The sequence below is a fragment of the Monodelphis domestica genome, chromosome 2 (assembly GCF_027887165.1).
Source record: "Monodelphis domestica isolate mMonDom1 chromosome 2, mMonDom1.pri, whole genome shotgun sequence".
NCBI classification, from domain to species: Eukaryota; Metazoa; Chordata; class Mammalia; order Didelphimorphia; family Didelphidae; genus Monodelphis; species Monodelphis domestica.
In genome coordinates, this window is record NC_077228.1 from 171,050,649 (window position 1) to 171,066,930 (window position 16,282).

A 16,282-nucleotide genomic window follows, 5' to 3' on the forward strand; every position below is an offset into this window, starting at 1 on the left:
CCCTCCAACCATTACTTTTTTAATTTGAATTTCTTCTCCTATTAAAATTTACTCTCTGAGAGTAAGAACTGTTTGTTTACTTGTATTTGCATCCATAGCCCTTATCAGTGTTTAACATATAAAAATGTGCTTGATAAGTACTTTTTCATTTTAATTAAACACTCTTCATGGACAGTCTCATTAAATCAATAAACATTTGTTTAGATCCCTACTATTTGCATTGTGCACAATCTCAGGGCTTCAACTTTTACACTCTTTGCAGATGACTCTGAAACATATTGCCAGTACTGTCTTGCATCTTCAACTATCTATAGGATCCTCATCAATAGATTTTCTACTGAAATTTTAAACCTATATGACCAAAATCCAGCTCATTAATATTTCATTTAAATTTACATTTACATTAAATTAAAATAAAAATCCTGTAATTTTTTAAATTTTTTAAATTTTGTTAGCATATGTCTAATGTTTATTTTAATGTGTTTTATAGAGGTACTTAGTAATTAATATAAAATGTTTTTAAAACATTAATAAACCTTTCCTTTATTTAAATAGCAAATATGTAGTCATTTTTTATGACTTAAAACCAAAGTTTTTACTGTTATCTTTTGACAAATGACTAGCTTCTCCTCTCTGAATTTATATGACTCTACTCTCTTCTGGTTCTCCTATCTGACTGTTTCTCCTCAATCTTCTTTGCTACATCATTATCCATATCCTGCATCATAACAGGTTGCTGTTAGGGCACTAATCTGGGCCTCTCCTGTAAAGTCTTGGTGACTTCATCAGCTTTCTTGAGTTCAATGCCCATTTTAGGTTAGCATCTCCCAAATTTATTAGTCTATTCCTTGTATTTTTCCTGGACTTCTACATCGCTAACTGCCTATTGGACATTTAAAATAGAAAATCTTGTAAGCATATGAAACTCAAAATTTCCAAAATAAAACTTAACTATGTTTCCACTCCACTTGTAGATTTTTCTCAAATTATCCTGTTTCAGTTGAATCTCCACTATCATGTTAGTTATCCAGGTTTATAGCCTTGGAGTTAAACTCAACTCCTTGTTCTACCTTATCCGCCATGATATGCAATCAGTTGCTGAAATTTTCTTGATTCTACTTCCACAACATCTCTCTCATCTGGCCCCTTCTCTCTACTTACATAGTTACCTTACTAGTTAGGCTGTCATTACCTCTTATTTGGACTACTGCTATGAATTTCCAATTGGTCACTGCTTTTGGCTTCTCCCCTCTCCAATCCTCCACATAGCTGCCAAAAATATCTTTAAAGCATGCCCTTTTAGTTTACATGCATTAAGTATGCTAGATACTAGTAAGCAGTTGGGTTATGAAAAAAAAGCAAAAATATACCCTGACATGTAAAGATCTTACATTCTAGTAGGAGAGACAGCAAGTAAGCAAAGAAGATATTGTAAAAATCCATTCTGAATACATAGAATATAATCATAACAGGAAAAGGGAGACCTAGATAAGTAGTAGTAGTCTCTCGGTAACTGAGGATGATGATTGTCTTTGTGCGTTTTTTTGCACAAAGACACTTGTGCATGAAGATTTAAGTGGAAAAGTCGATGCACAGAGACAGTCCCACTCCCTCGGTATTGGAAGCCTGGGTCCAGTGGCACAAAAAGTCATTACACCTGGAGACTTCCTCAGCTGCATTGGATGGCCGTGTTGTCTTTTGTGCTCCAACATGCCCAAAGTACTCCACAGTGCTTTGCTGTATCGCCATCTCAGCCATTGAACCTTTTTGTTGGTTTCTTCCGCCTGTTCCGAAGAAACAGTCTTCACATGCTGGGTGAACAAAGAAAGCCCTGGTTCACCAGGGGTCAACAACGACCCAATGGCTACCCTCACAAGGTTTAGCTGGCCTGTCAAAGCTGTTGCCCAGGGTGTGGCCGCTGCTGCATGCTAGCAGCTACGAGGAGTCACAAGTGAGAGCTGGGTGTCAGGTGAGGGTCAGAGGCTGGAGAGCTGCCCTAGGAGGGCACGAGAAGCCCTCCATACCAGAGATACTACCCCTCCCTGAGCACCCCATACACCTCATACACCCTGGATAAGTACACCTGAAGAAAAGGCAGCATTTGAAGTGAGTTAAGAAGGATGCTATTATTGGGTGCAACTGAGTGGCTCAGTTGATTGAGAGCCAGACCTAGAGACAGGAGATCCTAGATTCAAATCTAGCCTTAGACACTTCCCAGCTGTGTGGCTCTAGGCAAGTCACTTAACCTCCATTGCCGAGTGCATACCACTCTTCTGCCTTGGAACCAATACTTAGTATTGATTCTAAGACAGAATGTAAGGGTTTTTAAAAAATGCCAGTGTAGCTAGGAGTGAAGGTGAGGAGGGAGAGGATACTATTCTCATTCCCCCATCCAGTGAACAGCTATAAGTTCCAATTAACAACTAGAATGAAATATAAACTCCTATTTTGTCTTTTAAAGACCTTTATAGGGGGTAGCTGGGTAGCTCAGTGGATTGAGAGCCAGGCCTAGAAATGGAAGGTCCTGGGTTCAAATTTGGCCTCAGACACTTCCCAGCTGTGTGACCCTGGGCAAGTCACTTGACCCCCATTGCCTAACCCTTACCATTCTTCTGCCTTGGAACCAATACACAGTATTGATTCCAAGACAAAAGGTACAAACAAACAAATAAATAAATGAAAATAAAGACCTTTATAACTGGGCTAAAACCTTATTTATTCTATAACCTAGCCAGTTTAAGCAAACTGTCCTCACATAGGACATCTCATCTCCCATCTCTTTGTTTTGAACAGGTTGTCCCTATGCATCCTTAGAATGTTCTCCCTCTGTTTATTAGAACTCCTTTATACAAGTCCTTTTCTAGGGGGGTGGGACCACAATTTCTGGTTGCCTCCTTGTATTTATTTTGTGTATACTTATATATGTAGTATTCTTCTACAGAATCTAAGCTCCTTAAAAACAGGGACCATTTTATTTAGATCTTTGCATCCTCAGAGTTTAGCACAGTGCCTAACTGATAATAGGCAATTAATAAACACTTTTTGATTGATCTTTGTTCCCTCTGTTCATCTTTCATATCTAAGCTGTTACCAGTTGTCCTCATTTTTGCTTCCACATGTCTCTCCCCTTTAAAAATCTTCCTTTTACTGCTGCTGCTTCTCTAAGGCACTATTAATTACTACCTTCCTGAACTTTTTTTGCTTTATGTAATGGGTTCTCGACCATCATTCTCTCTTGCCATCAATCTGTCTATATACTGCTGAACAAGTTTTCCTTGTGCTATGTGTCTTATTCATGTCACTACTTTGCCTAAATTTGTAGTGGTTCCCTGGTACTTTTCCAGTAAAATCCATATTCTTTTGACATTCCAGGCATCATATAATGTCACACTGTCCTTACTATTTCAGCCCTATTTTATTATGCTTCATTTATTTAGAACCAAAGACTTTAAAGATCATCTCATTGCTTTTGTACACTATGCAAATTGAACAATTCTTTGTTTCTTGAATGTCCTGCTTTTTTCCATTTCCGTGTCTTGTCTATTTTTAGAATGTTTTTCCTCCCATGCTTTCCTGCTGAGTTACTTTAAATCAGAATCAACTGCTATCTTCCTTTGCAAAACTTTCCTTGATCCTTCTTTTTTCATCAGTAGTGACCCTACCTCCAACTTCACAAAGTACTTATCTTCTGTATGTGTCCTTTGTCACCCTTACTGATATAGAGCAGTATTTTGCTCTATATCAATGATGGCAAACCTATGGCACAGGTGCCAAAGATGGTATGGAGAGCACGCTCTGTGGGAACTCAAGCCATGGCAGGCCACCACGTTTCCCCCCCCCCCCATTTCCTTGCTGGCAATGCAGAGGTACTTAGGTGGAGATGCTCCCCCCCCCCCCCCAATGTGTCTGCAGTGCACAGAGGGTAAGGTGGGTGGTTCACAGGTGGCAGAGCTGGAGGGGAGCAGAGCTCTCAGGTTACTCCCCTCCCCGTCTTCACCTGCAATGAAGGCATTTTTTAACTTTATCTGCCCCTCCACCCAGCAGCCTAGTGGGAGTGCTTCTTCCCTCCCCTTTCTTGGGGGGGGGGGTTGGGACCTGGCACTGTAAGAGTTAGAATAGTTGGTTGTCATAAACTGTAGTGATTAAAATAGTGGAAGACATAAATTGTAGTAGATATAAGAGTGGATGAGTAAATTGTGACCGCAGAAAATATGTTTTCACTACAGTGTCTTGTTTTTAAATCAATATATAAGGTGGTTGCCAGGGAAATAGTCCCAATTATGAATATACCCAAGTCAACTGGGTTTTATAGAGATTTAATTAACATAAATGAGGAATTAAGAAAGAGAGAGAGAGAGAAAGAAAAAGGAAATAATGAGAAAAGGGCTATACCAGCCTAGGCCGGCATGAGCCAGCCTAGGAAGAGAGGGATCAGTCAGTCTTTTATCACTCACCACAAGATCTGTCCAAGCAAGGATTCAGAGGGACAGTCTCCTCAGAAGGAGTTCCAGCCAGAGTCAGCCTCCCTCAGACTGTCTTAAGAGACTGTCTTGCTCTCAGATTTCTCATCTCCTTATAAAGGGAATTTTCTCCTATGTCTCCTCCCCTAAGTTTTCCCATCTACCAATCACAGTAGACGTTTTGCAAGGGACAGACCATTCTCAGTTCACACCTAAGTAGACTAAACTTTTGAGTAATTTACACCTGAGTAGACTAGAATCTCTGAGTAAGTTCTCACCTCTTTGCTCCTTGTAAGTTCACAAGTTGCCTGACCTTTGTAGGTACTTAGCACCCTTTTGTATTATATCTAAAAATAGGCACAGCTTAAGAACTTTTTTGTCTTACTATTAGTATGGGTTTAAGTACTTTTCATTGTTCAGCAAAGAGTTTACAACTTTATCTTCCCTTAAGGCATGCTTAAGTATGGTGAAGTAGAGTTCTCACATTCCTGATCTAAGTACCTTCACTGCCCAAATGGGAAATGGTTCCAATGGGGAATGGTCTTAACCCAACCTTATGAAGTAGGGTCTGAGAATTTTTTAAGGTTCACAGCATCCCGTTCTTAAAAGGTTTGTCATCACTGCTCTATATACAACTAGATATTCAATAAATTAAATTTTTTAAAATTTTACAGTAATTTTTTTTTCAGTTCTAAATTCTCTCCCTGCTTCTAGCCCTCCCTCACCCATTGAGAAGTTGTAATATGATACCCATTATATATGAAGTCATTCAAAACATTTCCATATTAGCAATGTTTCCACACACACACACACACACACACACACACACACACACACAAAGGATGAGAAAAATAAAATGAAAAAAGTATGCTTCAGTCTTTACTCAGAGTTTATCAATTCTCCCTCTGTAGGTTGAGAGCATTTTTTATCATGTATTCTTTGGAATTGTCATAGATTGTTATATCAATCAGAGTAGTGAAGTCTTTCACAGTTGATTATTATTATCATCATTAAACCCTTACTGTCTGTTTTAGAATTGATACTAAATATTGGTTCCAAGGCAAAAGAGCTATAAAGGTGAGTAATTGGAGTAAAATGAGTTCCTCAGGGTCATACAGTTAGGTAGTGTCTGAGGGCAGATTTAAACTCAGAACCTCCCATCTCTAGGTCTGGCTCTCTATCCACTGGGCCAGCTAACTGTCCCACAGTTGGTATTTTTAAAATATTGCTTTTAATTTGTTCATTGTTCCCTGATTCTGCTTATTTCAGTTCATATTAGTTTAAGTCTTCCCAGGGTTTTCTGTACTATCTCTTTCATTTGTCAAAGCATCTCCTTCATTTGTTAAAGCACAATAGTATTCTATCACAATCATATGTTGAAACTTGTTCTTCTATTCCCAACTGATAGACATCCCCAATTTCCAGTTCTTTGACACCACAAAAAGAGCGGCTACAGATATTTTTGTACATAGAAGTCCTTTCCTTTTTCCTTTGATATCTTTGGGATACAGACCTAGTAGTGGGTTGGACCAGTACACAAATTCCACCAGTAGTACATTAGTGACCCAGTTTTTCCTCATCATCTCTAGCATTTGTCCATTTTTCTTTTTCTGTCAAGTTAGCCAGTCTGTTAAGTGTGAGGTGCCACCTGAAGGTTGTTTTCATTTGAATTTTTCTAGTTATTAGTTAGTTAGGGCATTTTTATGACTGTTTGATAATTTTTAATTCTTCCAAAACGTACCGATTTTTATCCTTTCACCATTTATCAATGGGTGAGTGAATGTCTCTTATTTTTAGAAATTTAGCTTAGTTCCCTATGATTTTGAGAAATGAGAAACTTGCTATAGATTGCCCCTGCTCCCTATCTCCCACTCCAACCCCTACCCCCATGCCCATAGTTTCCCGTTTCCTTCTAATATTGGTTGTATTAGTTGTTCGCGCAAAACTCTTTTAATTTTGTGTAATCAAAATGATCCATTTTACCTCCCATGATCCTTTCTGTCTTTTGTTTAGTCATAAATTTCCCCCATATTCAAGATCTGACATATGGTTTTTCCTATGCTCCCCTAATTTGCTTATGAGGTAATGCTCTTTATTTTGACCTTATTTTGGTACATGTTGGGAGATGTTGTTGATTATATGTTGTGAGATGTTGTTGATCTGTGCCTAGTTTCCACCAGACTGCTTTTCAATTCTCCTAAAAGTTTTTGCTGAAGAGTGAGTTCTTACCATAGAAGCTTGGTTTTAGGGATTTATCCAACACTAGGTTACTGTGGTCATGTACCACTTTATATTGCGTGCCTATTCTGTTCTATTGACCAAACACTCTATTTCTTATTTAGTTTCAGATAGTTTTGATGATTTTCACTTTGTGGTGTAGTTTGAGACCTGCTCTGTTAGCTGACTTCCAGCACTACCCCCCCCCCCCCATTGATTTCTTTGATATTCTTGACCTTTTGTTCTTTAGATGAATTTTGTTATTAGCTTGATATTTTTAAAATTAACTGTCCTTTCAGTTAATTCTCCTTGCCTACAGACATAGATAAATTTTCTTATTTGTAGGATGGGAATGGACTTTTTTCTTTGCCCACAGTAGAAGAAGCATTGCCTATTTTGATGAGATTAGCACTGACAAATACTGTGATGATAAATATATTCAAAACTGAGCCTGGTGGCAATGGTCAAAGGGACAGTTAAAGCAAGATACAATTGCAATGGCAATTTTCTTGTGGCCATTAAGAATTCATAGGATTAATAAATACTGAAACCTTCAATAAAAGAAATGATTGGGGGGGGGGGAGTAAAAGCTAAATTCATGAGATAGAAACAGGCTTAATTTGGCTAATTCTAAAGGGGCCCATTCCCAGCTCTCCTAATCAATGTTGCTAGCAGTCTCAGAATGAACATAACACAGCCTTCACAGCAGGGAAGGGACACTTGAGATAAAACACTTTACATGGAAGCTCAGGAAGGCTCATACTATGTCATACTGTCTAAGAATTATCCATATCCATTATGTCATATTTCTATGATCATAAAATTTATGAGTTACTGCCCTATATCAAAATTTTTGACTTATCTTTGTTAAAAACAGAACTGGTAGGCTTGATATGAACCATTGTAATGCTTATAACCTACGTTAGTGAGATAATGGGTTGAATTGAAAATAAAAAACTGAAGCTGGAAGCCCCAAAATGAAGAGGCTTAAAGGCTTGTTCCAAAACCTATCTTTGGCTTTTGTCTTTTCTTGAGCCTTTTCCTTTTATTCTTCCCCTTTTCCCATATTCAGTGTCTGCCAGTTAGGGGCCTACCTGCCCACTGTGTCCTGGTTACAGCAGCCTTTGAAAAGGATTCAGCAGCAAGAATTAGAAAGCGAAATACCATTTAAAATCACTCTAGACAATATAAAATACTTAGGAATCTATCTGCTGAGACAAACACAGGAACTATATGAACACAACTACAAAACACTTTCCACACAGCTAAAACTAGATCTAAACAATTGGGAAAACATTGATTGCTCATGGGTGGGATGAGCTAACATAATAAAAATGACAATCCTACCCAAATTAATTTACTTATTTAGTGCCATACCCATTGAACTACCAAAAAACTTCTTTACTGAATTAGGAAAAAGTTCATTTGGAAGAACAAAAGATCAAGGATATCCAGGGAAATCATGAAAAAAATTGCAAAGGAAGGAGGACTTGCAGTCCCAGATCTCAAACTATACTATAAAGCAGTGGTTATCAAAACAATTTGGTACTGGCTAAGAGAAAGAAAGAAGGATCAGTGGAATAGACTTGGCGTAAATGATCTCAGCAAGACAGTTTATGACAAACCCAAAGACCCCGGCTTTTGGGACAAAAATCCATTATTTGATAAAAACTGCTGGGAAAATTGGAAGACAGTGTGGGAGAGATTAGGTTTGGATCAACACCTCACACCCTATACCAAGATAAATTCAGAATGGGTGAATGACTTGAACATAAAGAAGGAAACTATAAGTAAATTAGGTGAACACAGAATAGTATATATGTGAGACCTTTGGGAAGGGAAAGATTTTAAAACCAAGCAAAACTTAGAAAGAGCCACAAAATGTAAAATAAATAATTTTGACTACATCAAATTAAAAAGTTTTTGTACAAACAAAACCAATGTAACTAAAATCAGAAATTGGGAAACAATCTTCATAAAAATCTCTGACAAAGGTTTAATTACTCAAATTTACAAAGAGCTACATCAATTGTACAAAAAATCAAGCCATTCTCTAATTGATAAATGGGCAAGGGACATGAACAGGCAGTTCTCAGCCAAAGAAATCAAAACTATTAATAAGCACATGAAAAAGTGTCCTCCATCTCTTATAATCAGAGAGATTCAAATCAAAACAACTCTGAGGTATCACCTCACACCTAGCAGATTGGCTAACATGACAGCTATGGAAAGTAATGAATGCTGGAGGGGATGTGGCAAAGTAGGGACACTAATTCATTGCTGGTGGAGTTGTGAATTGATCCAACCATTCTGGAGGGCAATTTGGAACTATGCCCAAAGGGCGATAAAAGACTGTCTGCCCTTTGATCCAGCCATAGCACTGCTGGGCTTGTACCCCAAAGAGATAATAAGGAAAAAGACTTGTACAAGAGTATTCATAGCTGTGCTCTTTGTGGTGGCCAAATATTGGAAAATGAGGGGATGCCCTTCAATTGGGGAATGGCTGGACAAATTATGGTATATGTTGATGATGGAATACTATTGTGCTAAAAGGAATAATAAAGTGGAGGAATTCCACGGAGACTGGAACAACCTCCAGGAAGTGATGCAGAGCAAAAGGAGCAGAACCAGGAAAACATTGTACACAGAGACTGATACACTGTGGTACAATTAAAGGTAATGGACTTCTCTATTAGTGGCAATGCAATGTCCCTGAACAATCTGCAGGGATCTAAAAAACACTATCCACAAGCAGAAGATAAACTGTGGGAGTAAAAACACCGATGAAAAGCAACTGCTTGACTACAGGGGTGGAGGGGATATGACTGAGGAGAGACTCTGAATGAACACTCTAATGCAAATACCAACAACATGGAAATGGGTTTGAATCAAGAACACATGTGATACCCAGTGGAATCACGTGTGGGCTATGGGAGAGGTGGGGGGGGGGAGGGAAGAAAAGAAAATGATCTTTGTTTCCAATGAATAATGTTTGGAAATGACCAAATTTAAAAAAAAAAAAGGATTCATATACTTCCTCTGCTTAACTATGTCTGTAAGCAAGTTATTTAACCTTCCTGGGTCCTATTTTCCTTAACCTTTAAAATAAGAGAATTAGACTAGATAATTTTTGAGGCCTCTTTTAGCTCTATATCTATGTTCCCATGTTTCTATTTGCATACTTTGTTTCCATTCTCAGTTCTGTTCCTTCATTGCTTCATCTTCCCACTCTTTAAACTCTGTAATCTGGATTCTAAACAACCTCAAACACATCTCTCCATGATACTCAGTTACATCTACATCAAGCAATCCAGTGATTTCTTCTCAGACCTTGTTCTTGTCAGTAGCATTCAGTATATTAACATTCCTTTCTTGACACTTTGGCTTACATGGTACCATATTTCATAGTTACTTTACCCAGCTTCATAGAATTTTACACTAATCCAATCTTTCCTTCTCCCCTTTCTCTCTTCTCTTTCACAACCTCCTAGAATAATCATTTCTAAACTTTGTTGAGTATCCCATAAGATAACATCAATTTTTTTGTATATAAGTAGATATCCTCAAAGAATCTTTCTCTGCCTTCAAGAAACAAATCAAAGATCATCTACTTTGGAAGCCTCTGTTAATTCTTTTGGACACCTTTCCCTATATACCTTAGATTTATTCTCTATGGTTATTCTATATCTACTTATATACTTAATGTTTCTCTCATAATGGAAATTTCTTTACAGTCAGGATTGTTTCATTCTTTGTTATTTTGTAGACTTATTACTTAGTGCAATCTTTTATTCGGTCAACAAATATTAAGTCTCTTCTCTTTGCCATTCATGGTATTTTGAAAGTCAATAAACCTTTATTAAGCCCCTACTTTGTGCCAGATACTGTGCTAATAAGCTTTGGAGATACAAAGAAGTCAAAAGACATAATTTTCTACCCTCGTAGAGCTCACATTCAAATAGAGGAGACAGCATGCAAAACATTGTATGATGTATGCAGCATAAATGGACAGAAATTGCAGAAGGAAGGCATTAGTAGTGAGTAAATAGCAAAAGCTTCTAGATGTTGAGATTTTCATCTTGATGTAAGGAGGTGGAAATGGGGGAAAAGGGAGCATTCTAGGAATGGGAAACAGTCATTGAAAAGGCATGGATGTAATGTTGTGTGTAAGAAAAAGCAAGAAGGCCAATATAGTTGAATTGCAGAGTTAATAGAAGGAGGAATAAAGTGTAAGAAGATTAAAAAGGTGGAAATGGGCTGAATTGTGAAGGACTTTAAATGCCAAAAAAGACTTTTATTTGCTCTTAGGGATAACAGAGAGCCACTGGAGTTTGAAAAAGAGGTGAGGAAATCCATCTCAGTGATATGAAATAAGGCAGAAAGAAGTTCTGAGGAAATGGCCCCAATTCTTATTCCATGAAGTAAGAGGTGAGGCCCTGAACCTGAGCCAAGGGTGGGAGATAAGCCTGTGGAAGGCTTGAGGTGAGATGCAAAATTTGAAATAGCCACTGTGGTGTTTGGGAAGCAAATCATTTAGGGAAATTGAAAAGTATTTTCTTACTATGATGAGCACCCAGTTAAGATTATGTAACAAATTTGTAGTGAATCCAGAAAGCTCAATTTTGAGATTTGTCTCCAATTTCATTTAGCAGGACATTAATAAGAGTAAAGCAGTGAATGGTAGGAGTAACCTATGGTTAGTATGTAAAAGACATGATTGGTTATAGGTCAAGGTGGCAAGGTCATTTACATGTAAAGGATAATGTGTAGGTGAATTGATTCACCAAAGATTTAAGATAAAAAAAAAGAATGGTAGCCAGTACAGGGAGAGAATTGAAAGGTCAATAAATTCGAAAACATAGTGAGGTTTAAAAGGTAGATGGAAAGGTGGAATAATACCAAATTATCATCAGCTAAAGGAGAGTATTGAGGAATTGATTTTCACAGTATTTGAAAGGAGAGTTAAATGCTAGGACAAAAATTTAAAAACTCGTTATTTCCTTAAAAAGTTATTCTAGAGAATATAACTATATACCTATATATAACTAAGTATGTTCCTACTTCTGTTTTTGGTAAAGGACATATCATCCCCACCAAAAGGCACGTAAAAACTGAGGAGTAGCTAAGCTCCTCCTCAAATTGCCACTTCACATTCTCTTTAGTCGTTATAATCCAGGAAAGCAACCCTTTTGGAGATACTTAGCACAGTGCTTTGCACATACTAAGCTCTTCACAATTGTTTCTTTCAATCTCAATTATATAAACTTATTAAAAAAATTGATAATAATGTACAGTGTTTTGGGGGGGTACAGAAAATGAGGGGAGAAGAAAATATAAGCATCTTTATATTGTCTACAATGTACTAGGCACTGTACTAAGTGCTTTGCAAATATCACTTATTACTCATGATGATGATACTGTAAAGTAGTATTATTTTACACATTTTTGCAGTTGAGGAAATTAAAGTTATTTGACTTGTCCAGAGTAGCAGAACTGGTAAGTAGTGGAGGTTGGGTTTGAATTTGTTCTTTCTGACTCTGGGCCCAGTGCTTTATCCACTGTGCTTCCTGGCTACTCCTGAGGTTGAGGGCATCCTTGAAAACAAATATCATTTTTTATCAGATTACATCTTTATGTAATTGCCTGAAAAGGTATAGAAAGTACAAGACTTCACCATGTTTTTTTATGTTTTTATTTTATTTTTATTATCATACAAAGCACACTTCCATATTGGTCATTGCTGTAAGAGTACAATCATAGGGAACCAAACCCCCAAAATAAAACCATAAATACACTGATGTGAAAGTTAGTATACTTTGCTCTATTTCCTTCCAATTGCTGTATAGTTCTTTCTCTGGAGATGGAATAGCATTCCCTGTCATAAATCCTTTAGAACTATCCTAGATCATTGCATTGTTGAGAGTAGCCGGAGTTTTCAGTTGATCATTGTATAGTATTGATGTTACTGTCTACAGTGTTCTGCTGGTTCTGCTTATTTCACTTTGCATCAGTTCATGCAGATATTTCCAGCTTTTTCTGAAATTGTCTTGCTTTTAATTTCTTATCTTGCTTATAATTTCTTAAATATTATTCCATCACCAGCATGTACCATAGTTTGTTCATCCATTACCCAAGTGATCCCCCCAAAGTTTCCAGTTCTTTGCTATCCCAAAAAGAATTGCTATAAATATTTTTGTACAAGTATGTCCTTTCCCCTTTTAAAAAATCTCTTTGGGATACAGATCCATTAGTAGTATTACAGGATCAAAGGGTTTATGGGTATCTGCAGTTTTAGAGCACTTTGGACATAGTTCCGAATTACCCTCCAGAATGGTTGGATCAGTTCACAACTTCACCAATAATGCATTAGTGGTTTTTGTTGGTTTTTTTTTGCTACATCTCCAATATTTATCTGCCTAATTATCCAAATCATCCAATATTTACTGTCACATTGGCCTATCTGATAGGTGTGAGGTGGCACCTCAGCATTTTTTAAGTTTGCATTTCTCTAATTGAGTGATTTAAAATATTTTTTCATATGATTATTGACAACTTCGATTTCTTTATCTGAATTCGTGCTTGTTCATATCCTTTGACCATTTGTCAATTGGGTAAATGGCTTGTATTCTTATAAATTTGACTTATTTCTCTATAAATTTAAGAAATTAGACTTCATCAGAGATATTTGTTATAAAAAAAAATTTCCCCCAGTTTGTTGTTTCCCTTCTAATCTTGGTTAGATTAGTATTTTTTGTATAAAAGTGTTTTAATTTAATATGATCAAAATTATTAATTTTATATCTTATAATACTCTTTCTTATTTGGTCATAAATTCTTCAATTCTCTAAAGATCTGCCAGGTAAACTATCCTGTGTTCCCCTAATTTAGTTATGGTTTCATTCTTTATATCTAAATTATATATCCATTTTTACCTTATCTTGGTATAGGGTGTGAGATATTGGCCTATACCTAATTCTGCCATACTGTTTTCCAATTTGCCCAGCAGTTATTATTAAATATTGAGTTCTTATTCCAAAAGCTGGGATCTTTGGGTTTAATCAAACACCAAGTTGCTATAGTCATTTGTGTCTGTATATTGTGTGTTTAATCTATTCCATTGATATGCCATTCTATTTCTTAGCCAGTACCAGAAGGTTTTGATGATTACTGTTTTATAATACAGTTTGATATCTGGTATGCCAGGCCATCTTCCTTCCACTTTTTTTCCATTAGTTTCCTTGATATTCTTGACCTTTTTTGTTCTTCCAGATGAATTTTGGTTTTATTTTTTTCTAGTTCTAGAAAATATTTGGTAGTTTGATTGGTATGGCATAATTCAAGTAAATCCAAGTGTCATTTTTATTATATGAACTCTGCCTACCCATGAGTGGTTGACATTTTTCCAATTGTTTAGATCTGACTTATGGTGAATATTGCTTTGTAATTGTGTTCATATAATTCCTGTGTTTGTCTTGGCAAGTAGATTCCCAGTTTTATATCGTCTGGAGTTATTTTAAATGGAATTTATCTCTTGCTGCTGAACTTTGTTGGTAACATGGAAATACTGATGATTTATTTTATTTTGTATCCTGAAATTTAACTAAACTTATTAATTATTTCAACTAGATTTTAGTTGATTCTCTAGCATTCACTAAGCATTCCATCATCTCATCTGCAAAGAGTAATAGTTTAGTTTCCTCATTGCCTACTTTAATTCTTTTAGTTTATTTATATCATTTAAACCTCTTCAGGCAATTATAATTGCTTTTGTTGTCCTCCTGTTCATTTCCCATATTTCATTATCAATCATTTGTTAAAATAGTTTAGATTAGAACTGTTTTTATTACATACAATATCTTTTATCATCTTTATTCTGTATTTATGCTAAATCATTGGCTGATTTAGGTATTTGCAAAACCAAGTCAATGGTCTGACATACACGGACAACTGATTGTCAAATTGTCAAATTATTTCTTATATCAGTAAAAGTCAAGTAGAGTCCTGAATGCAATCTGGAGAGAAATGAAGAATCGTATTGTTAAAGAATATTTAAGACTTTAAAAGTTGTTTGCCTTTAAAATGTCATTACTGGGGGCAGTGGGGTGGCTCAGTGGATTGAGAGCCAGGCCCAGAGATGGGAAGTCCTAGGTTCAAATTTGACCTCAGACACTTCCTAGTTGTGTGACCCTGGGCAAGTAATTCTCTACATACTGCTCTTCTGCCTTGGACCCCATACACAGTATTGATTTTAAGATGGAAGGTAAGGGTTCAAAAAAATAAAATAAAATGTCATTACTTTACAAAATTCTGGTTCTGTTCACTTTTGTCATTTCTTAATGGCATAATGTTTCATTACTTTCACATAACACAATTTGTTCAGCTCTTCCCCAAATGTTGAACATTCCCTTAGTTTCCAATTCTTTGCCACTGCAAAATAAGTTACTTTAAATATTTTTGAACACATGGGTCCTTTTCTGCCTTCTTTGATCTCTTTGGGAATATAGGCTTAAGATAATGTTTGCTCTGTCAGTGTTTATGCACAGGCAAGTAGCTTTCAGTTTCTTGAGATGATGAATCTCTAGGAAAGTCTCCAGGTAGGAAATGATGATGAGAATTATCTCGGCATCATTCTTAAATGATTGAGAATCTGGGAAGAACTCTCCAGTGTCCATCTACCCTCTTTGTTTGTTTATTCATCTCACCTTTTTTTTTTATTCCTGCCCCTTTCTTTCCAAAGAATAAAATGATGACAGTTTGTCAGTAGTTTTCTATGTTGTTCATCTTTCCTTTTTCTTATCTCTGATTTCTGACCATTACTCCTTAATTTTTTCCTTTTAATTCCCTCTTAACCCATCTCCCCCTTTTGATGTTAAAACAAATTTCATCTCAACTGTCCTTGTTCCCTACTATATATCCCTTTTGAATTTAATATATTTTTTGTGTGTAGGTTCAGATGAAAGTAAATTTCAAAGTGTGTCTGTTGTCCCTACTGATTACTCTATGTTGGTATACATTATGTACACCCTTATTACATGGGCTATTGTGTTTCCTTTCCTTCTCAATATAGTCCCTCTCTTATTTCCTCCCATACAGTACAGTATATCTCTTTTTCTTCTCAGACCATCAATCCCATAATCACCTCCAGAACCTCTTTCTACATTAACTTTAATTAACATTAAGCAATTTGCCTTAAGTGCTCAGAGCATAGCACAGTGCCTAGCATATAAAAGGGACTTAGCAAATGTTAAGGATGTTAACAAATGATTCACTAAATATTTGAGTAACCATGGCATACATATTCCCCTGTAAAAAGGGGAAATATGGGTATGGAATGCTACAAATATCAGCCTTTCTCAAGTCTTGGTTGGTTTTGCCAGACCTCCCTCCATGCTCCACCCTCTCCCTTCCCATTTTCCTTTATCATAAGGGATGCTTCACTTGGGAAGGGGAGAGATGCATTGGAAATGTATAAAATAGAAAAAAGATAACAGTTTGTGTAGTATAGTAATAGGCTTTCTATTAAGAATAGAAAGTCCTTGGTTCGTGAAGTTCTCAATGAACGAATAGTATCCAGACAATGATCAGATTAATCTGAATTAAGGGGT

The 16,282-nt window shown here is 36.5% G+C and overlaps 1 protein-coding gene across 6 annotated transcripts in view; it reads left to right on the top strand.

Moving 5' to 3' along the window:
- ASH1L (ASH1 like histone lysine methyltransferase) overlaps positions 1 to 16,282 on the top strand; it is a 249,830-nt gene that overhangs the window by 80,188 nt on the left and 153,360 nt on the right. Inside the window, exon 2 of one of the 6 annotated variants that reach the window (XM_016430411.2) lies at positions 10,986 to 11,105. The exons of the other annotated variants lie outside the window; for them this stretch is intronic. The gene's annotated coding sequence lies outside the window, so the exon portion shown is untranslated. The remainder of the gene's footprint in view (positions 1 to 10,985; positions 11,106 to 16,282) is intronic. 6 annotated transcript variants of the gene reach the window in all.